This window comes from Macrotis lagotis, chromosome 3 (genome assembly GCF_037893015.1).
Source record: "Macrotis lagotis isolate mMagLag1 chromosome 3, bilby.v1.9.chrom.fasta, whole genome shotgun sequence".
NCBI classification, from domain to species: Eukaryota; Metazoa; Chordata; class Mammalia; order Peramelemorphia; family Peramelidae; genus Macrotis; species Macrotis lagotis.
This window is the reverse complement of record NC_133660.1, coordinates 223,470,053-223,491,729: the sequence shown is the minus strand read 5'-3', so window position 1 is coordinate 223,491,729 and position 21,677 is coordinate 223,470,053. Positions and strand designations below refer to the sequence as shown.

The 21,677-nt window shown below is 39.5% G+C and overlaps 1 long non-coding RNA gene across 5 annotated transcripts in view; it reads left to right on the top strand.

The window, feature by feature from the left end:
* The first annotated feature begins 8,555 nt into the window (after window positions 1–8,555).
* The window catches only part of LOC141516423 (uncharacterized), a 47,798-nt gene continuing 34,676 nt past the window's right edge, over window positions 8,556–21,677 (top strand). For 2 of the 5 annotated variants that reach the window (XR_012476700.1, XR_012476699.1), the window contains exons 1-2: window positions 8,556–8,766; window positions 10,634–10,786. This is a non-coding gene — a long non-coding RNA (uncharacterized LOC141516423). The other 3 variants (XR_012476697.1, XR_012476696.1, XR_012476698.1) reach the window with 3 other exon arrangements.

The window sequence follows — 21,677 nt, the reverse complement described above, 5'->3', positions numbered from 1 at the left end:
TATTTCTCTTTCCATCGTCCATTATTGAATGAAATTTTATTTCATTAAGAATTAAAAAGGGGGGGGCGGAGCCAAGATGGCAACATGAAGGGATCGAGTCTTAGGAGCTCTCTGATAAAAACTCAAACTAAGGACTCTAACTAAACTTTCGAGAGACAGAACCCACAAAGGGACCCAGTGAGGCAGTTCTCCTACTCAAGGTAACCTGAAAAAGAACAGAAAGGCTCTGCTCCTCGGGCCGGAGGGGTGGCCTGACAGAGCGAAAGAACTTCAGCCTCCTGGAGGCAGCCCCAGGGAGCTGGGAGCCTGAGCTCACAGCAGCAGGGGAGTCTCCTGAGCTGCACCCCGGGGAGCACCAGCACAAAGTGGGGGAACAGCAGGGGACCTCTGCCAGAGCAAGCATGTGGAGCCCAGCCCTCAGGGCACACAGCCAGCAGCCTAGACCTGGAAACAGAAGCAGGTGGAGCCGGTAAGCAGGAGCCCCCAGGGCATGAGCCCATTGAGCTGAAGGAGGGGATTGAAGAGAGACTGCAGAGCTCTGTCCTCTGCCCCTGGAACAGGGCTCTGGGGCTCTGACCACATTCAGATCCTGATCGCAGTCTAGGCCCCCCTATAGAACTGCAGGCCCCCCCACCTCAGCCCTGTGGCAGAGGGGGGCGCTTATGGTCATTCACAGACCAGGAGGGAGGACAGAGCCTCACACACTGAGACCCTTGTGGGAGTGTCTCAAAAGCTCAGGAAGCACCCCCAAAAAACAGGCTTAGGCTGGGAAAATGAACAAAGAAACAAGAGGAAGACCATTGAGAAATATTTTGCAAATGAGCCCAAGAAGGATCAAAATACTCAGTCTGAAGATGAGGAAGCACAAGCTCCTGCATCTAAAGACTCCAAGAAAAACAGAAATTGGGCTCAGGCTATGATAGAGCTCAAAAAAGACTTTGAAGATCAAATGAGGGAGTTAGAAGAAAAACTGGGAAAAGAAAGGAGAGAGATGCAGGAAAAACATGAAAATGAAGTCAGCAGCTTAGTCAAGGAAATCCAAAAAAATGCTGAAGAAAATAGCATGCTAAAAACCAGCTTAGGTCAAATGGATAAAACAGTTCAAAAAGTTATTGAGGAGAAGAATACTTCAAAAAGCAAAATTGGCCAGATGGAAAAAGAGATAAGAAAACTCTCTGAGGAGAACAAATCCTTCAGACAAAAGAATAGAATTCAGGGAGACTGATGAATTTACCAGAAATCAGGAATCAATACTTCAAAACCAAAAAAATGAAAAATTAGAAGAAAATGTGAAATATCTCATTGAAAAAACAACTGATATGGAAAACAGACTTAGGAAAGATAATTTGAAAATTATTGGAATACCTGAAAGTAATGATCAGGAAAAGAGCCTTGACATCATTTTCAAAGAATTACTACAGGAAAATTGCCCTGATATTCTAGAAGCAGAGGGCAAAATAGAAATGGAGAGAATCCACCGATCCCCCCGAGAAAGAGATCCCAAAAAACCAACCCCCAGGAATATTATAGCCAAGTTCCAGAACTCCCAAGTCAAAGAGAAAATATTGCAAGCAGCCAGAAGGACACAGTTCAATTATCGTGGAGCTGCAGTAAGGATCACACAGGACTTAGCAGCAGCTACATTGGAAGCTCGTAGGGCTTGGAATACAATATACCGGAAGGCAAAAGAGCTTAGAATGCAGCCAAGAATGAATTACCCAGCAAGGCTAAATGTCCTCTCCCAGGGAAAAAGATGGACTTTCAATGAACCAGGGGAATTTCAAAGGTTCCTTTTGGAATGGCCAGAGCCAAACAGAAGGTTTGATCTTCAGATACAGGACTCAGGTGAAGCATGGAGATTGGAGGAGAGGGGGGAAATATGAGGGACTTAATGAGGATGAACTGCATTATAGAAAAATGATACTGATAATATTCATATGAACCATCTCAGTTAATAGAGCAGGTAGAGGGAGCTTTTATAGTTGAAGCACAGGAGAAAGCTGAATTTGAAGATAAAATATGTTGTAAAAATGGAGTCAATAGAAAAAAAGGGAAATGGAATGGGAGAAAGAAAAAGGAGAGGGGGAATAGTCCAAGCTATTTCACATAATGAGTTTTTTTTTTATTACAATGAACTATTGCAATGATATGGAAGGTGGGGAGGCAAGGGGGAATGAGGGAACCTTTGCTCTCATCAGAGGTGGCTAGGAGAGGAAACAGCAAATATACTCAATGGGGTATAGACAACTGGAGTAAGAAGGAGCGGGGAGCAGGGGGAAGGGGTGGGGATGTGAATAAATGAGGAGAGGATGGACCATGGTGGGACAGTGGTCAGATATAACACATTTTCTTTTTTTACTTCTTGCAAGGGGCTGGGATTGGATGGCCTGCCCAGGACCATAGGGCCAGGTGGATTCTGGGCCTAAGGGGTGGTATGGGGGCTCAGGGCTTCTTGGCCCCAGGACCAGGGATCTGTCTGCTGCACCACTCAGCAACCCTACAGCAGAGTCAGAGTGAAAGGAGAGAGAAAATATAGTACATGGTAGTGGAGAAATAAGAAAGGAGGGAGTTGCGATCAGCAATGGCGTTGGAAAAATATGTAAGTAAATTTTGTGATGGACTTATCATAAAGAATGTGATCCACTCATGACAGAGTTGATGGTGTTGGAACAAAGACTGAAACACATTTTTTGTTATTATTATTTTGGGGAGGGTGCAGGGCAAATGGGGCTGGGTGGCCTGCCTGGGGCCACATAGCAGGGTGATCATTGGGTGTCTGGGGCCGGATTTGGACCCAGGTGCTCCTGGCTCAAGGGCCAATGCTCTGTCTGCCACCCAGCCACCCCTACTATTATTACTATTTTATTTTATTTTGGGTCTTTTTTTTTCTTCTTTTTGGTTTTTGCAGGGCATTGGGATCAGGTGGCTTGCATGTCACATGGCTGGGTGATTATTGGGTTTACAAGGCTGGATGTGGACTTGGGTGCTCGTGGCTCCAGGGCTGGTGCTTCATCCGTTGCACCACCTGGCCATACCTACAATTATTACTATTACTTTTTTTTAATTTTAATTTTTTTTCTCCCCCTTTACTTTTTTGCCCAAGCAAGTCTATCTATATTCATGGGGGGAGGGGTATTTTGTTTACTTGTAAACAAGTATATTTTATTAATGTAAAGAAAAACATTTGTACAAAATGAGAATAAAAAATAAATTAAAAAAAGAATTAAAAAGGATGCATTTACTATTTTTGTTTTTCTACATTTGCTTATGAGGTTTTTTATGTCCTAATCCATGGTTGGTTAGCTCTTGTGTGTCATATACTGCTTGAGAAAAGGTATATTCTTTCCTATTCCTATTCATTTTTCTTCATAGATTTACCATATCTATATTTATCATATCTAACTTTTCTAGAATTAGGATTAGAATCACCTTCTTAACTTTTTTTTTGCTTTATTTTTGGATGTATGTATCTAGTTCTGAGAGAGAAAAGTTGGGGTCCCCCACTAGTGTAGTTTTATTATCTATTTCCTCCTGTAACAATTCAACTTCTTCACATATTTAGGTGCTATTCCATTTCACACACACACACACACACACACACACACACACACACACACACATTTAGTATTGATATGACTATGGTACTTTTCAGCAAGATATAGTTTCCTTCTTTATCTCTTTTATTTAATCCAATTTTACTTTTGCTTTATCTGAGATCACTATTTCTGTGTTTCAGCTAAAACATAATAGATTCTGTTGTAACATCTCATCTTTACCCCATGTGTATCTCTTTACTTTGAATATGTTTCTTGCAAATAATATATTTTATGATTTAGGTTTTTAATCCATTCTGCTATCTGCTTCTATTTTATGGGTGGGTTCATCCCATTCACATTTAGAATTAAGATAATTAATTGTGCATTTGCTTCCATGCTCTCTTGAACCCCCTCCCAATTCTTTCCCTCCTCACAAATGTTTTACTTCTGATCACTGTCTTTGCCAATAAATACTCCCTTTTATCAATCCTCCCACCCCTTCTATTATCCTCATGCCTCTCTACTTCCTTAGAAGGTAAGACAGATTTTTATACATCCATCTGAATGTGTATGTTATTCCCTCTTTGAGCTAATTTTGATGAGAGTAAAGTTTAAGCTTTGCCCATCATGCACCACCCTCCACCCCTGCCATCTTCACCTCTATTATAATAGGTCTTTCATGACTCTTTTATGTGGGATAACTTACTCATTCGATCTCCCTACTCCTTCTTCTTCCAATGCAATTTTCTTTCTCCTTCCTTTATTTTGTTTTTGAGGGAGTATCAACCCATCAGAATCACCTTACAACCATACTTTCTGTCTACACATACTTCTTCTAATTGCTCCTATAGAAATAAAATTGCAAATATTAACTTGCCTTGTAGAAATAGAAACATTAACTTTACTAAATTACTTATTTTTCTCTTGTTTCCTTTTTACCTTTTTATGTTTCTCTTGAGTATTGTATTTTACAGTCAAATTTTTCATTGTTTTGGTCTTTTGATTAGAAATACTTGAAAGTCCTCTTTTTTCATTAAATATTCATTTCCCCCCTAAAAGATTATATTCAGTTTTGCTGGTAGGTGATTCTTGGTTATAATCCTAACTCTTTTGTATATTCCAAGTCCTCTAGTTCTTTACATTAATGTGAAAGTTTCTAAATTCTGTGTAATCCTAACTGTAGCTCCACAATATTGAATTGTTTCTTTTTGACAGTTTTCAATATTTTCTTTTTGATCTGTGAGCTCTAGAATTTGGCTAGGATATTCCTGAGAATTTTCATTTGGGGATCTCTTTTAGATGGTGATCAGAAGATTCTTTCAATTTCTTTTTTGCCTGAGGATATAAGGGCAGTTTTCTTTGATAATTTGAAAATTTTAAAAATTATAAGAAGTTGTCTGAGGTTGGATTTCATTTGGTTTGGTTTTGATCATGGTTTCTGGATAGTCTAATAATTCTTATATTATCTTTCCTGGATCTATTTTCTAGGCCAGTCAGTAGTTTTTCCAATGAGAAAATGCACATTTTTTTTCCATTTTTTTATGCTTTTGATTTTGACTTAGCATATTTTGATATCTCAAAGGGTCATTAGTTTCCACTTATTCAATTCTAATTTTTAAGGAATTATTTTCTTCAATGAACTTTTGTACTTCCTTTTCCATTTGGTCAATTCTACTTTTTAGGAAATTATTTTCCTTGGTAAACTTTTTATATCTTTTCCCATACTATTGACTCTTTTTCATGATTTTCCTGTATTACTCTCATTTCTTTTCCCAATTTTTCTACTGTTTCTCTAATTAGCTTTTTAAAATCCTATTTAAGTTCCTCTAGAAATTCTTTTTGGATCTGAAACCAAATTACATTTTTTTTTTTGAGGCTTCACATGGAACCATTTTGATATTATCACTATCTGATAACTATTTGATACTATTGTCCTTTATGCCTTGATCTTCCCTATCACCATAGTAATATAGTTAAGTTTTTTGTTATTGAGTTTGGGGGGTTTTTTGGTTTATTTTTTTCTCTCTCTCTCTTTTTTTTTTTTTTTTTTTTTTTTTTTTTTTTTTTGGTGTTCTTATGTGAGACTTGGGCTCTGGTCCTGCACTGTCCCAAGTTTTTTTGTACTGGGACTCTGGGTCTTATTGCTGCTTTCACTGGACTCCGGGCCTTAGCTACTTGCTTTCTCTTAATGATAGGCTTCTCTTCTGGTTTTGTACTGGGGAGTAGAGCCTCCCTGTTGGCCTCCTCTGAGGCCTGCTTTGGAGTGAAGCCTTGGTGCTTGGTTACTATGGTAACAGAATCTTTCTGGTGGCTGGACCAGGAAAGGAAATTTTGTAGTAAGTCTGTTAGTCAGCCACAGAGATGGGGCCCTGCTTCTGGGTTGCTATGGAAACAAGGTATCTCTGCTGGTAGACCCAGGGTCAGGGTCTAGCTATAGTCCAGTCCCAGGGAGGGGTTTCACTATTGGTTAGCATTGGGGTCAAGGCTTCATTTGGTGGCTTGTGCAGGAGGTGGGGTCAATGCTGAGTGTCACAGTCTGTTCACTTGCTTAGAAAGGCTGCTGGTTTGCAGAAGGGGTAGGGTCTTAGGGATTGCCCCCAGCTTGGCTCCTTGTTGCTGCTGGTGCTCTGGAACCCCACTCCCTTTCCATCCTCATGAGACAGATCTTTCCTACCATATTGGTAAGCTGCTTCCTTGCTCCTAGTAAATTCTGAGAAAGCTTTCTAGTTGTTTGGAGGAGATTCTAGAGGGCTTCAGAGGCTTTACTTACTCCATCACCTTGCATTGGAAGATGGAGTTCATATGCTATTAAGTGAATATTAAACATATAGGAGATTTCAACTGCAGGATGAAGGGAAAGGGGTCTCTGGGTTATAGCAGTTAAATCGATTGTAATTCATATTTTTATCCTTTTCATTTATTAAAAAACTCTATAGATTTTTGTTACTTAACCATTGGAAGTTATTAAGGATTTTGGTGTTGAGAACTTAGAAGGGGGAGAGACCAGAGGTAGAAAAACCAATAAGGAGAATGTTAAAACATCAAGTAAGAGGGCAGCCATGGGAATGGAGATTTGGTGATAAATAAAAGAGTTGTTGCAGGAGTAGAATATATAAGGCTTGGGAAAACCAATAAAGAGGCAAAAGGTAATGATGACCTGGATTAAGATGGTGGCCATGGGAGTGGAGAAAAGGTGATAGGTAAGAGAGATGATGAGGGTAGAATAGATGAGACATGACAATTTTTTAGATTGGGAGTGAGAAGCAGAATAAAGGAGAGAATCAAGGATGATTTCAAGGCTTCCAAATGGGGGATATGGGAGAATAGTGCTGTCCTAAACCAAAATACAGAAAATGGAGGGGAGGTTAAGGAGAAGATAACAAGCTTTGTATGGAGCACACTGAATATGAGCAGCATAAAAGACTTGCAGGTGGTAGGGGTCTGGAGCTCAGGAAAGATTGGAAATATAGATTTGAGAGTCATTTGCTTAGAGATGATGATTTTTGCCCATCAGAATCAATGAGAATATCCAGACAGAGTGTAGAGAGAGAAGAGAGAAGGCCCAAGACAAAGCTTTGGGGGAATGCTCATTCTCAATGGGAGGGAAATGAATGAGGATCTAGCAAAGGATCAAAAAGGGATTGTCAAGTTAAGGAATAGATCCAAGATACCAGCAGGCAAACCAGCCTAGATGAAACAGCAAAGCATCTCAAGAGAGAAACAGGAGCCAACAGCACTACCACTTTGACCATCTCCCTTTACATCCTGATGAAGACAACTCAGAATCCTGAACCTAAGGACCTTTGGAATAACAATGCTTCTAAACAGAACCCACAGTCACCATCTTAAGAAGTAACTCCCATGAAGATGTAAGTTGGCAACCATTCATGTGGGGGGGCTACAACCACAGATATTAATGATCCAGAAAGGAAAGGCCTTGCTACCAAAGTCCTGGGTCAACATTGCAAACCTATTTTATCAGTGGAAATGACATGAATATATCTGTTTTGCCATTAAATCTGCTACCCAACTCTCACCTGTGGCTCCAAGAAGTTGTAGCGCTACCTATACTCCAGTAAACCATCTTGACAGATGGGCTAAATTATGCTGAGGAACCTCAAATCCATTGGAATTATGGGATGTCTACCCAAAGTAAGTGGAGACTTCTGGCAGAATGGGAAGATGAAAACAGTGTGCTCCAACAGTCATGAAAGTGGCTAAAGCAGATAGTGTGAAGAGCATAGAACTTGGTTAAATGGGTAGGTAGGGTCAGAGTTCATCCTGAACTTGGGTCTGCACCCATCCTGATACTGGGGTCAGGGACCAATCTGGGGTTAAGATACAGGCTCAATGACCTGAGAAATGTATCAACCTTGAGTCAGGGCCCAAGGGGCACAAGGGGTCAGTCTGTTGCCAGGGTTCTAGGGCCCAGCCCAGCCTTTACCAAAAAAAAAAAAAAAAAAAAAACCCTTTTCCTCCTCCTTTAGTGATGTGCACAGACTCACCAAGTCAACTTTCCCAAACTAATTAAAAACTCCCAAGGTTGAATACAAAAAGAAATGTCTGTGTGCTTAATGGGGGTATTTCCCAGCTGCAGCTCAGATCTGAGAACAACTAATCTGGGCCAAAGAAAAGCAGCCAGGCTGGGAGAGACACAGACCAGAAAAGCAGACTCCGCCCTGACTTATCAGACAGGCCTATTTACCTTTGGACTTTGGTTCATACTATTGACTAATCATTGGGTTTAGACTCTGTCTGTGAAGTTAGGAGTGAGGAATGGAGGGCAGAGGCGGGAGGAAGGTCCTGTTATCTCTTAGGGAGGGAGCAAAAGGTATTTGGTTTTTTTCCCCCTGTGGGAACCTTGTCCATTAAATCATTTCCCCTTTCCCTATGACTGCAATGAAAAGGAAGAAGGAAACATATGGCCGGAGGGCAGAATGATAGAACTATCAGTTGCCAGGAAGGGTAAATCATAATAGCCCATAAGAAAGTTCTGGTTCTAAAGCATGGGCACTTTGAGATGTGAGGACATTCCAGTATCACTCCCCACCACCACCCGCAGGAGGACAAGGAGGAGAGTCACCTGTCATTTGGATGTGGGAGAAGGTCCCCCAAATTTCACCAGGGCTGAGCTCTGTAGCTAGAGAACTAAGGAAAGAGGCCTGTTTGCCTCGCTTGGTCTAAATGATGAATTTCAGAATAACAACTTTCACCAATTTTGCCAAAGGAGGTGAGTCTGTAGAGATCTCTCTCCCTGCCCATGTAGTTCCAGTGTCTGATGAGATCTCAGGCTCTGATGTGATCCAAGGGTATAGGTAATGATCAAGGTGACCTTGCAATGCCCTCATAGGATCATGTTGTTTGGGAACCAAGAAATGACCATAGGAGTCATCATGTCCTAGAAGTCATTTAGTCCAACCACTTCATTTTATAATAAAAGGAAGGGATTTTTACAAGGCCACAGTAAGCCTGGGGCAGGGTTAGGATGAAAACTCAGGTCTCCTGACTCCTCAAACCTGTACTCTTTTTACTTCCCTGTACTACTTCTCATAGGTCATAATTTCAGGCTTGAAAATGACCTTAAAAACCATCTATTCCAATTCCTTCATATTATAGATGAGAAAAAAAATGGAGGTTGAAAAATGTGAGTGACTCATAAGAGTCAGACGGAGGATTTGAAGATGGTCTTCCTCATTCTAAATCCAATGTTTATCCCATACTAAACTATATTCAGTAAGACACAGGAAAGATAGGTCTGGAATATGACATCAAAATGATGAAGTTGGGAATCACCTGGGTTTGTTCTTCATCTGTAAAAATAAGGGGATTAGTCAATGGTTCCCAAGGTTTTTGGACTCATGAGCCCTTTAGAGACTTTGGGGATCCCAAAGAGCTTTTTGTTTATGTGGATTTTATCAGTCAATATTTACTATATTAGAAATTAAAACTGATATCAGTTAAAATACTGATTTATTAATTCATTTTAAATTATCAATAAGAAGCTCATTACATGCTAACATAGATAGCATGATTTTTATATTTTTTATTTATTTTTATTTTTTATTTAATTTATTTATTTTTATTTATTTTTTATTTATATTATTTTTAAAAATTATATTATATTATTTTAAAAATTATATTATATTATTTTATTTATTTATATTTTTATTTTTTTATTTTTATTTTATATTTATTTTATTTTTATTTATATTTTATATTTTCCAATTTAGTGAAAAGAGTAGTATTGTTTTACATATTTTTGCAAATCTCCTTAATCTTTGGCTTAATGGAAGCCAGCTGGTTTTCCTATCTGCTTCTGCATTCAGTCTGTTGGAATATGGTTTTGGGGTTGAAGTGAATGAAGAAAATTTAGCTTCTCATAGATATGTAGTTGAAGTGGGGAGCAAAGGGAATAAGCATTTATATCACACCTACTATTGACCAAGCACTGTGCTGAGTGTCTATTAACATATATTAAATCATTTGATGTGTTGGAAATGGGAATATTTTATTAGTATTATCATTAAAGTAATTTTGACTTCTAGGTTCCTCTGAAAGGGTCTCAGGGTCCCCAGAGAACCACTGGTCCAGAGGTTTTCTGAAGTCCCTTGCAACTCCCATGTGACTGGTCAAATCATTTTTTCTGTCTGAGACTCAATTTCCTTGTCTGTAAAAAGAGGAATCATAATTTTTGAAATTATATTTAATTTAATTAACCAACATTTATTTTCTTGCCACCCCTTCCCAAACATAAAAAAATTATAATAAATATACATGGTCAAGTAAAACAAATTCTCACATTGACCACATTCAGAAACATATGTCTCGACATCTTGAATACATCACTTCTCAGGAAGAGATAGGGAGTATATGCCTCAACATGGGACTTCTGAAATCTTGACTGGTTATTGCATTGATCAGAGTTCTTGTCTTTCATAGTTATTTGCATTTATAGTATTGTTATTATAGTACAAATTGCTCTCCTGGTTCTGCTCAGGGATGAAAATATTTGTACTTCCTTACCTCACATGCTATGAGGCCAATGCTTTGCAAGATGTAGAAAATTATTTCAATAGGACCATTTGTTTGTCCCCTAGGATAATGATGATGACCTGGAGAAGATCCAGTGGGGAGACAGAAGTTGTCCCAGACCAATATTCAACGTGATATCTCCTAGATGTTTTCCCCTTCTGGGTCATCTCATCTCAAAAGTCCAACATTACAAGGCATAGACTGGATTTGATACTATGGTATGAAAACTGACACAAAAATTTAATAGATCATTTCAGTTTTTCTTATAGTCTAAATCTTTGGTTTAAATTCCTAGCATGTCAGTAGAATTATAAATATACAGAGGGAGATAAATTTTCAATTCTACCCATTCCTAGCACCAAGCACAATGCTTTGAACATAGTCAATACTTTATAGGGAAATATAGAATTGAACTAAATGACAGATAGTCAGAATATAGAATGGGAAGGCACCTTAGAGCTGCCTTATCTACTTCCACTCATTTCCATTTTACAAATGAGGTAAATTAGGTGAGTGCAGAGAAGTTAAGGAACTTGCCCAAAGTCACATATCCAGTAAGTATGAGAGCCAGAATTCAAACCCACATCCTCTGCAATCTGCAAATATAGAGCTCTAGCAAGCACATTCTAAGGGAAGAGTGGAAAAGTTCCATGTGAAACATAGAGTGAAACAGAAGCGTGAAATTATGTTCATTCCATCCAAAAAGGAAATCTTCCATGTTCCACTAAGTGGGATCCATGCCCCAAATGCAGTCTCAAGCCAACATTTCCAATGGAACAATGTGGCCAATTGTCTGACCATCAATGAACAGTTAATTATCCAGGGGGGCATGCGTGTGGGTAATGTGCACAGTCTTACATAACCATTCCTAGCCGTGGACATGGTTGTCTGTGTATGTGTGTGTGTGTTTTTAAAAGAAAACTATGAATTTAAGAAGTCAAATAGCTATGAAACATTTTAAAGATGAGCCTGGTTTATCTCATTTACTGTTCTGCTTTTACTTTGGTTCATCATGGTTCCAAGTGATTTGCCCAGAATAGAATCATAGAGTCAGAGGATGCTGGGATTGGAAGATCATGGAATGTCAGAGTTGACAGGGACCTTAGAATTCAGAATATCAGTCCTGGAAAGGACCTTAGAACAAAGTATGTTAGAGCTAGGAAGAACCTTAGAATAAAGAATGTTAGAGCTGTGAGAGAACTTAGAATACAGAATATCAGAGGTAGGAAGGACCTGAGACTATAGAAAGTCAGAACTGATAGGATCCTAAAAGGATATGGAATGTCAGAAATAAGAATAGCTTTAGAACATAGGATGTCAGAGCTAGGAGGGATCATAGAACAAAGAATTTTAGAGCTGGTAGAGACCTTAAAACACAGAATATCAGAGCCAGGAGGGACCTTAGAACACGGAATATCAGAACTGGTAGAGACCTTAAAACACAGAATATCAGAGCCAGGAGGGACCTTAGAACACGGAATATCAGAACTGGTAGAGACCTTAAAACACAGAATATCAGAGCCAGGAGGGACCTTAGAACACAGAATATCAGAACTGGTAGAGACTTTAAAACAAAGATCAGAACTCAGAAAGATCATAAAATATAGAATATCAGAACTAGAAGGGAGCTAGGAGGAAAGTTCTATAAGCTCTACACTGATCTCACCTTCCCAAAGTTTAAAACCCAGGTGGAAAAGGACAAGTACATAAACTTACTACAATGAAAAGTGAGGTAAGAACAAAGAGATCCAAAGTGTTATGAGAAATTTAAGGAGATGTCACTTTGACCTGGGTCTGGAAGGCCTGGGGGGGGGGGGGGGGGGCAAGAGAAGAAGAGGAAAAGATTCCTAGATGTTTGAGTGTCTTCAGTTTGTGACAGACACACAAGCAACTCTGCTCTGGAAAAGAGCTTCTAATCCATAGTCTTTCTGTTCACTTTAGCAGGAACCAACCTGGCAAGTATGGGGTAATGGGGGGAGGAGGGAGGGGAGAGAGCCAGGGTGAAGTTATTTGTGGTATAGAAGGACAAGGAAAATGTTTTAAATTTTATCTGGACAGGCAGGGACTTGACATCTAGCTTTATCTTCCACTGGACCAGGAGATAGTGTCACAAAGTTGGCATTGCCTTGGGGAACAAAAATAATGGGATTGCCCAAGTCAAGAGGTAAAACAACCCAGTTCATGAAAAACACTTGCTTTCTTTTGCTATGTGGCAGTCATATTTCCCCCCTCTCCCGAATCCCCCCATTCCCAAATCATCTCTTCTCCACCCTAGAAGCTCACTTTACCCCTGGATTAGACACATTGGAAATATTCTCCACTCCTATAGCCTCTGATTGATCGGGTTCTTTCATTTCTTCCTTTTTACCCCTCCTTTTCAATTTTCTTCTTTCTTTGATGATTAGAATGTAAGATCCTTGAGGGCAGGACCTGTCTTAATGCTATTATTTGTACTTCCAGAGCTTAACACATAAGCAAGCAAGTGAAATGTTATAGATCTGCATGGGATGTGAGGAAGAACAAACAACAAATGCTTAATAAATACCTATTGGTGTTGACTTGTTGACTCCAGGCAAGGTCCTTTAAGTCCTCAGACTCGAAGTTCTACCTGCTGTGGCCCATATCTTATGACAGCATGGGCCTGGAACTCTGAGTCAGAATATCAGGTCATAGTCCCAGTTCTGATGCTCATCAGATGCATGATTTAGAATATTTCAAAGACATTGGAAGAAAAAAGACTCATATGTACAAAAATAGTGATGGGCTTTTTTGTGGTAGTCAAAATTGAGAAACCTAGGGGGTGCCCATTAGTGCTAAACAAATTATGGTAAATAATATTGTAATAATGGAAAAAAATGACATAAGGGAATGTTTCAGAGAAATCAATGAAAACTTGTAGGAAATCATGAAGATGGAAGTGGGAAAAACCAGGAGAACATTTTATACAATGACATTATAAAGACAAACAGTTTTGAAAGACTTAAGGATTCTGATCAATACAATGAACCAGTCAAAATTCCAAAGGTCAGATGATGAAGTGTGCTCCCCACCTTGTGAAAGAGAGGCGATGGACTCAAGATGGATGAGACAGAGATTGTTGAATATGGTCATTGTGTGAATTTGTTCTTGTTTGACAATACATTTGCTATAAATATGGATTTTGCTTCTTTTTTATTTGGGGGGGAAATATCAGGGAGAGAAAATAAATACTTGTTATTGGAAAAAGTAATTCTTTTTTTTAAAAGGGACATTGACAAGCACTGTGTATGAGTATATGATCAAAATAGAATAACAAGGATGGTGAGACACCAAGTGATCCAAATAGCAGATGAAGAAACTAAGGATTTTTATCCTGGGAAATCAAAGACTTCTAAAGAGATTTGGAGTAGGGGCTGGGTTTGGGGATTGGAAGAGCATCATTGCTGTTTTCATTAATATGAAGGACTGTGGCAGGGAAGAAGCACTGTCCTGCTCAGTCCAAGCGGGCCAAATGATGAACAATAGGCTGAAATCTCAGAGAGGCAGATTTTGACATGACAAAACCTACCAACAATCAGAGCTGTCTCAGAAATGGAACAGGCAGCATTTGGAAGAAGTGTACCCCCTGTCACTAAAGGTATTTAAAATGAGATTGAATGACTTCTTGTCAGGTTTGCAATAGAAGGAATTTGTTTTCAAATACATTTTAAACTGGACATCTGGAGTCTGAAATTCCATTTCTGAGATGCTTCTATGAATTTCTTGATCCATGCTGAGATTCAATCTTCTCCTCTGTTAAAAGGGGATAATGTTATATAACTCAACCTCATGGGGAGCTTTTAAAGAAAGTTTTTTGTAAGCTGTAAAGTGCTTGCAAAAGGTAAGTTTTATTATTATTGCCATCATTATTCCTGTCTGGAATGCCCTCCCTCTACAACTTCTCTGCCTTATCCATTTTTCTTCCATCTTCCAGATCCTGCCTTGGCCTCCTTTTTTTCAGCTTCTTCTCTGATTGTCCCAATCTACATTACATTCCCTCTTTCCTGGCTGTAACTCAACCAACCCACTTTCTATCTCTCCCTTTTATCAGGTTGTTTAGTCTTCTCTGCATGATCCATATATGTGTCTTTTGTCCCCAGCAGACCATAAGGTCCCTGAAGGTGGTGAAGGTCTCTGATCCTCCAACTCCCCTAGAAAGAAAAATTTACACACGCACATACACACACACACAGACACACACACACACACACACAAACACACACACACATATCTTACAGGTTTAAGAAACATTCATTTCAATTCACAGGTTCACAGACTGTCAGAGATAGAAAATTTTGCTTAGGAGCTCTAATCATCTCATTTTACTTGTTCAAAAGAAGTGATTGATGATGTAACTCAGGTCACACAACAAGTCAAGAACAGCACCCAGATTATACCTGATATCTCCTGATTCCAAGCCACTGAATCATCCTGGAGCCCTGGCTATAGGAGATGGAGGGACCCTTAAAGATCTATCATTACTAATCCAACTCCCCCTCATTTTACAGATAGAGAAGCAGAGACTCTCCTTGATATGGAGAGGAACTTGCCTCTAGTCTTATAGACCAAAAGTGGAAGAGCTGGAACTTGTACCTAAGTCTTCTGACTCCTAGGAATGGGGGAAGACTTCACAATGGAAAAGAAATCGGTTGAGCCTTGACAGCCTGGGAAGAAGGCCTTTTTCTATCTGAGACAGTTTAGCTCTCTAATTCAAAAGGAACATTCCTCCGCCTAGAAGCTAGGCATTTAAGGCTAGCTTAGCCCTGTGCTATCCAAAGCCCCACCTCAGCTGTGATGGGCCTCCTCCCTCATCAGAGCACCCTTGCTGCTTGCCAACTGTCTGTGGTGCCTTAGCAAAACAGAAAACCTCTCAAAGGGGAGAAGAGACAGCTACTCCATTCTGAACTTTGGAACTTGTCGAACCAGACAGACCCACTCCCTCCATGCTTAGCCCATCTCCCTTCTCCTTGAAGTTGATATACAACAGGGTGGGGGAAAACAAGCCCTGAGTTTGTGACCTCACTTGCATCTCAAGTGGTTAATTAGCCTGAAGTGGCCTTAGTGGTTGGAGCCAACCAGCCTTTTTGTGAGGTCCCTGCCTCCCCCACTTCCCCAATCCCACCCAATGAGCTGAATCCAGGGCTCAGTTTCACTAATGGGAGAAGAAACTAGGCCCTGACCTCTGGGATCTCAGAGTCTGGGAGTGGGAGTATGAGGGAGGGAGAGAAAGAACAGTACCTCACCCTGTCCAACTCTCCTCATATTAAAAAAAGCCCAAGCCTGAGCAGAGACCAGGATAATGTCAAATGAGAATCCAAGGAGCCTTTGGGCAGGTCCTTCTGAAGTCCAGGCTTTGAGATCTCATCCGAGGTTGCACCAATGGACAAACTGGAGAAACTGAGGCAAGAGAATAGAAGAGCTACCTGGTATATTCAGAACCAATACCCCTAACAACAGTTACTATCAGCTGGTAGAGTGAGGTTTCTCTGGTCCCAAGAAGTTGCCCCATTTTCATCAGTAAAATCAGCAAAGGTGTGAGTGACACTTTGAACAGATGAGAAGATGAAGGAATCTGCGAGGGATAGAAAAGGCATCGGATGGCAGTCAGAAGTGAAAAGGATATCAGCAATCACAAAATCTCCTAAAATGAAATGTGCCGGGAAGAAAGGAAATTTGGACCTGGGGTCTTATCAGGATAGGCAGTTAATTACTGGTTGGGAAACTTCTCTCAATGATGTCACAGAGAGTAGGAGGCTGGGCCACCAAGAGAGGTCACTTAGTATCAGGTGAGATCAACTAACTTGTTTACAATTCCCTAGTCATTGTATTTCAGAGATAATCCTTGATGTCAGCTCTTCCTTTCCCTAAAGCTGACTTTTCTACTCTGCCATGCTCAATTCCTTTCAAAATAAAATTATAAAGAGAGAAACTTAAAGTTCTGTATTAGAGTTCAAGAGACATTTTCACAAGTGCAGAATAGGGAAGGAGTAGAAGGGAAATATTACTAGACAACAGTTTTTCCTAGAAAAACCCTTCTCAGAAGTTTTAAATGCATAAAATATAAATATCTAGGATTACAAAGAAATGTAATTATAATGGATTGAGTAGTCTCTCCAAATTAGAATTTGTGATAGAAGAAAACCAGATATAGTGTGACATACAGCTTGGATTTTGGAGAATAGATTTCAAAGGGTTCAAAAAAACCAAAAAAAAAAAATCATGAGCAGGAGTCCAGGGACTAAAAATTCAGACAGAAACGAACACAGAATCATTTGCTTTGGAGTGTGTTTGGTTTTCTTTCAGCCAAGAAGAATAATGTTTGGATTATAAAGGATTGAGCAAAAATGTCTCATGGGAAGTCAATCACTTAAGATAAGCAAGAGATAATAAGAATGAATTTATCTGCCCCAGTTGAATTCAAATCACCAGACCCAGCTGAACTACATCACAGAGAAGGGGTTCACAGACTTCATCAGACCACCATAGGGGTCTGTACCATACAAAAAGTTTAAGAGTCATACTCTGCCTCTCTTGACATATTCCAAGATTATATTAGATCCTTTAACCATCATGTCATTAAGTTGCTTCAGAACTGGAGAAGGGCCAATATCCTAATTTAAAAAAAGAAAAGAATGACTTGAAGTGGACTCAAAATTGGGAGAGATGTTTGATACAGTGGATACCAAAAGTATGTTAGAAAAAGATATTGGCAGAAAAAGTATAACCTTTATCACATTTCTTACCTTCTCAATGATAGAGGTGGGGATGGAGGTGAGAGAGAATTTAGAATTCCAACTTGTAAAAATATATGAAAGTTGGGGCAGCTAGGTGGTGCAGTGGATAAAAGCACCGGCCCTGGAGTCAGGAGTACTTGAGTTCAAATCCAGCCTCAGACACTTAATAATTTCCTAGCTGTGTGGCCTTGGGCAAGCCACTTAACCCCATTTGCCTTATAAAAAAAACCTAAAAAAAATATGAAACTTTAAAACTGCTATTTCATATACTTGGGAAAAATAAAATAGTAAATGTTTTTAAAATAAATTTTAAAAGATATTAGCATAATAGAAGATTGGGTTGACTCTTCAGATAAAAATAATAATATACACAAAGTTTAGATCCATGAATTTTATTTCAATTTTGGGGAAATTCTAGGCTACCTTATTAAAGAAGCAGTCAATTAACATCTAGAAAAGCAATTACAAGGATTCATCAAGAGTAGATTATGAGGGTGTCTAGGTGGCACAGTGGACCTGAGTTCAAATTCGGCCTCAGACACTTAATAATTACCTAGCTGTGTGGCCATGGGCAAGTCACTTAACTCCATTTGCCTTACAAAAACCTTAAAAAAAAGAGTGTATTATGCCTATATTACCTTAAAAATGTGACGATTAGAATGGTGGACTAGAAGAATGATGTTGATATTGCTTACCTGAATATCAGGAAAGTATTTTCCAAGTCTCATGTGCTTTCCTTATTAACCACATGGAGAATTATGAGCTAGATCATGGAACTGGTTGAATGGCTTATGACTGAAAAGTTATCACTAATAGTTCAGTGTCAACTTGGAAATACTGATTTTTTTTCCCTTCATAATTGAAGAAGATCATGACATCAAATGAATGATGACAAGACATTCATATTATGTTGATTAAAGTGAGGGGAGTGTTGTGCAAAGACATCCTTCTCACTGTCTCTTCTGGAACCATCTTAACCAGTCTTAACTAATGACCAAATAATATAGAAAATGGGACCTCTGATGTTAACCTGAATACAGTGGGAGACCTTGGTCTTTTAGATGTATGTGTTTCCCATTAGTGAGGCAACATGGTAATAACAGTAATGCCAGACTTAGTGTTTTTGAAAGCAACACTCAAAGTTCCACAGCTGTACCCCTTTAGTCTTTGTCAGTAGGTACACTCAATGGTTGATGACAAGTCTTTATCACTAGAGACATCCTACAAAGGAATTACAGTTCCACTCATGCTGAGCATCATCAGCATGGTAAAATTATTCTAATCTGTTTCTCTATTTGGAAATAGTTTTCTAGAGAAAGGCCCTAAGAATCTATGCCTTTTTCCTGTGCTGTTAAACACATTTATTAATGACACAGGTATTGATTACAGGCATAGACAGCAGGCTTATCCAATTTCCAATTGGCTCAAAATTGGGAGAGATTTTGGAACTAGTGAATGTCAAAAGAAGGATACAAAAAGATATTGGCAGAATAGAATAGTAGACTGACTTTGTTCAGATGAAAAATAATAAAAAAGTAATTAATATTCTCTCTGGGTTCAAAAATCAACTTCATAAATACAAGAAGAGGAAGGCATGGCTAGACACAAGTTTATCTGAAAAAGATCTGGAGATTGGAATGGGCTGCAAGCTTAGTATGAGTCAACATTATGGCACAGTAGACCAGAAATTTCTTTCTCAAGTAAAATTAGAATATCAAGTCCAATTCATTCATTCTACAGATGAGGAAACTGAGCCTTAGAGTTTAGATTTGTCCAGGGTGAACCAGATAGTAAATGTCTGAGTCAGGATCAAAAGCAGGTGTTCCAGACTCTTTCCACATTCTCTCCACTATACCACCTCCCCAGCTTAACTTGAGAGAAGTATTGTGTGGAGAAGGGTCCTCACTGGACCCTTGTTGGATCACATTTAGAATATTGTGTTCAGTTTGAGGTGTGCCATTATATTTTGAGAAGTACACTGAGAAATTAGGAAGCACTGTGAGGAGGAAGGAAAACCAGAAGGGTAAAAAAACCTCAAGATCATTTTCTTGATGAACATCTGAAGGAATTGTGAATCTTTAGTCTGAGGAAGAGAAGACTTAGGGAAGATATAATAATTATATTTTTGGTTCTGCTTGGTACCAAAGAGCAGAAGGAGTAATGGCAGAAGTCACCAGGAGACAGGTTTGGACTTGCATAAGAAAAGCTTTCTATCAATAAGTGAAGTGCATTCATTAGACATCTTCAAGCAAAGGTCACATAACTTATTAGGTATGCTGTAAAGGAGATTTGAGGTGTGAGTTGGAATGTGGTGGGAATGAAAGAAACGGGACAGTGGAGGAGGTGGAGAGTTAGAAAGAAGAAAATGAGAATGAAGAGGAGGAGGAGGAGGAGAAGATGAGGAGAAGCAAGAGGAGAAAGAGAAGAAGATGAGGAAGAAGAAAATGAGAATGAGGAGTGGGAGCAGGAGGAAAAGGAGGAAGAGGCAGAGGAGGATGAAAATGAGGAATAGGAGGAGAAACAGGGAGAGGAGAAGGAAGAGAAGAAGAAGGAGAAGAAAATGAAAATGAGGAAGAAGAGGAAAAGGAAAAAGAGGAGGAGATTGAGGAGGAAAATGAGGAGGAGGAAAGGATGAAGAGGAGAAGAAAGACAAAGAAGAAAATGAGAATAAGGAGGAGGAAAAGGAACAGAAGGGTGAAAAGGGTGAGCAGGATGAAAATGAGGGATAAGAGGAAGGAGGAGAAGAAGGAGGAGGAGAAGATGAAGAAGAAAAAAGAAAATGAGAATGAAGAAGAGGAAAAGGGAAAGGAGGACATTGAGGAAGAGGATGAAAATGAGGAAAAGGGAGAGAAGAAGAAAAATAACAAGGAGGAGAAAAAGAAAGAGGAAGAGAAAAAGAAGAAAGAAGACAAAATGAGGAGTAGGAGAAGAAGAATGAAGAAAAAGAATATGAGAATGAGGAGGAGGAAAATAAGGAGAATTAAAATGAGGAGGAGGAGCGAAAACAAGAGAAGATGGAAGAAGAAGAAGAAGAAGAAGAAGAAGAAGAAGAAGAAGAAAGGATGAAAATTAGGAGGAGGAAGAGGAAATGGGGAAAGGATGGAGGAGAGAAAAAGGGAGGGAGGGAGGAAATAGAGACAGAAAAAGGAAAAGAGACAGATATAGACATTGAGAAAAGATCTAGTTTCATTTTTGTCACTGTTCTCTCTAACTCTTAGCACAAAGCCTAGCACACAGTAAGCATGTAATAAATGCTTATTGAATTGAATGAGAGACACCAAGAGAAACAGGAGAGAGGGTCTAAGGGACAGAGACAAAGGCAGAAACAAGGAGAGACAAAGACGAGAGAAAGATTGAATCTGACTGGCTCATCGAAAATGGGTCATTATTTTTCCCTATGAGCAAATGTTAATTTATTGCCCCTCTAGTAATGGAAACATTCTTTTCTGGGGATTCACAGATCCAGCTTCTCCCCGTGAGTGAGTGAGCACAGAGGGACAAATCTCTGAAAAGAGCGTTCTTTGTGTGAGGCTGAATTGGCTAATTTATGTCCTTATACTGTGACTTTAAGAAAGTAGGCTTGTGAGTGAGTTTATTAAGTGGAGTCAGTCTGTCTGACAGCAGGAACCTAGGGTAGGAGACAGAATAGCTGCTCATAAAAGGTAGAAGGCCAATTTTTTTTTTTTAGGGAAATAGCATACTGCTCATAGGTAGCTTTTTGAGAGGGCCTAGGTTGGGCTTGAAGAAGGAGGGGTTTTTCAGGAGCCAGGCTGCCCAAGAAAGGCATCGGACACCATGGAAAACGTGCTAGATTGGAAGTTAGAGGATCTGGATTTGAATTCTGGCTCTTCCACTTAGTACCTTATAACCTTGTCTCTTGGACTTGTCACTTTTTTCCTCATTTGGGTTCTGGTCCAGAAAGATAACTTCTAAGTTCCTTCGAGCTCTAAATCTCGACCTGTCCTGGGGCCCAGGTAGGAGATACCCACCAGCCCATTTCAGATGTCCTCAGAGTCACCAGTATCTAACAGATTTACTTTAGCAATGCCTTCTAAATCCAAAGCACCCCTCTTCTCTCTCCCCTCCCCATCAAATTCTAGTGACCTTTCCCTTGGGCAGAACTATAACTAGTCATTTTTTCTTGTGGGGCAAGGAGTTGTCCAGTAGAATTATTAAGACAGATTCTACTGAGCAGAGGATGTTTCGAGGAAAGAGATGAAAGGAAACACCCTGTAACATAAGGCTTGAGGAAGGGGAAAGTGGGTGCAGGGAGAAATGGTTAGGACAAAAAAAGAGATTGATTCTTGACAACCAACACCTCATAGGAAGGAGTAGGACACAAGGTGAGACCAGGAGA